The sequence below is a fragment of the Chenopodium album genome, chromosome 17 (assembly GCF_948465745.1).
Source record: "Chenopodium album chromosome 17, dcCheAlbu1.1, whole genome shotgun sequence".
Taxonomy (NCBI): Eukaryota; Viridiplantae; Streptophyta; class Magnoliopsida; order Caryophyllales; family Amaranthaceae; genus Chenopodium; species Chenopodium album.
In genome coordinates, this window is record NC_137850.1 from 16,091,510 (window position 1) to 16,093,331 (window position 1,822).

General features: G+C 40.7%; 1 non-coding gene across 1 annotated transcript; it reads right to left on the minus strand.

Moving 5' to 3' along the window:
* Nucleotides 1-1,118: 1,118 nt before the first annotated feature.
* LOC145590491 (small nucleolar RNA R71) lies at nt 1,119-1,224 on the minus strand. The gene has a single exon (XR_014102082.1). It is a non-coding gene; the product is annotated as a small nucleolar RNA R71 (small nucleolar RNA).
* Nucleotides 1,225-1,822: the final 598 nt, after the last annotated feature.

A 1,822-nucleotide genomic window follows, 5' to 3' on the forward strand; every position in this document is an offset into this window, starting at 1 on the left:
AGTTTGGCCCTCGCCCCCGGAGGATCCAGAATTGATTGAATTTGATTGTGATTTTCCTAGCTAGCCATTCATAGTGATCCCTAGCTTGGCTTATAGGAGATAACCCTTGAATTTCTTTGATTGCAACTATTGCTTGTCCTTTGCAATGTTTGAATTGATTGAGTGATTTTTCAATTAGCATAATCATTGAGCTTGCATGTGGAACCATATCCCTAGTGTTTAGTATATTAATTCCTCGATTCATCTAGACTTCTTGATATCTTAGTTACCAACCGCATCTTCCGCAAACTTCGAAGTAGCTTGACCTAGGCTATAGCTTACACCTATTCATTCCCTTGGGTTCGACCCTTAACTTACCCTATACTCGTATTAGGTTGGTCGAGTGTTTATAAATTTTCTTTGACTCTAGGAAAGGGTAGAGGACGACCTACATTTTTCTCGTGCCAAAAATGGCGCCGTTGTCGGGGAATGAAATTGGTGCTTTGTTATAGTTGGTGAGTCTATTTCACCATTAATTGAAAAAAAAATACAAAAAGATTTTCCTTAAGGCTACATTTCTAGCCGTGCTACTAACCATTTATTTTGAGATTTTATGCATAGAGCACGTGATCATTCACTAGTGCCATTTGATTCGGAAATTGAGAGAACTATTGCAAGGTTGAGGAGTGCTAGACGATCTTTGAGCCCTAGCATTTCAAGTGAAGAAGAGCCACAACAAGAAGAACAAGCAAGAATGGGAGAAAATCTGAGAGTGGCATTGAAAGAATTGGGAATTCCCCGTGCATATAGATTTAAGAGTGGGATTGCTCCGCCTACAACACCGGCAAATGATTTTGAAATAAGACCGGCAATGATTACTTTGATAGAGAGGCGACAATTTAGTGGGGCCAAGAATGAAAGCCCACTAAACCATCTCAAGGAGTTCGAGAAGTATTGCAATACTATCAAGGTGAACGGAATTTCCCAAGAATTTATCTGCCTCAAGCTCTTTCCCTTTTCTCTCATAGGCCATGATTTGGAATGGCTAGATAAGGAGGTAAAGCTGAATTCTCTAAGGACATGGGACGAGGTCACCAAGGAATTTCTATCCCGTTTCTATCCTCAAAAGAAAACGGCGGAAGCTAGAGCTTTGATTCAAGGTTTCAAGCAAAAGCCAAATGAGAGCCTCTATGAAGCATGGGAGAGATACAAGGAGTATCAAAGAGAATGTCCTCATCACGGAATTCCAACCTATCAAATCATTAAAATTTTCTATGGAGGTCTTAGCCCTCAAGGAAAATCATGTTTAGATGGAGGAGCCGGAGGTCCTATCATGAACAAAACGGAAGAGGAAGTGGTGGACATAATTGAGGACGTAGTGAGGTACTATAGAGATTGGCAAGATGGAGAAAGAGAATCAACTAGCAAGAGTAGCTCTTCGGTGTACTCGGTTGATCATCTAAATGCAATCAGCAATCTATCCTCTCAAATGACAAACTTGGGGAAGGAGATGTCCGCTATCAAGGCAAAGTTGGAAAGCGCTACCTACCAAGTTTCAAGTCTTCCCTCCCAAACTAAGGGGAGAGGTACGTCTTCTAGTTCTCAACCCCTTCCTTCTTCTAGTAACATGCGTAGTGGATGCTTGTTTTGTGATGATTGTGGGTCGTATGAGCATGATGTTTCTTGTTGCCCTCATGCATGTATGGATGTTTATGATGATCAAGATGGAAATGTGAATGAGCATGTGAACTATGTGTCAAATAATCATGATTCTAGGTTTGAGAATCAAAGAGGTCAATGGAATAGGAATTACAACAATCATGGCAATTTTGCCAACTATAAC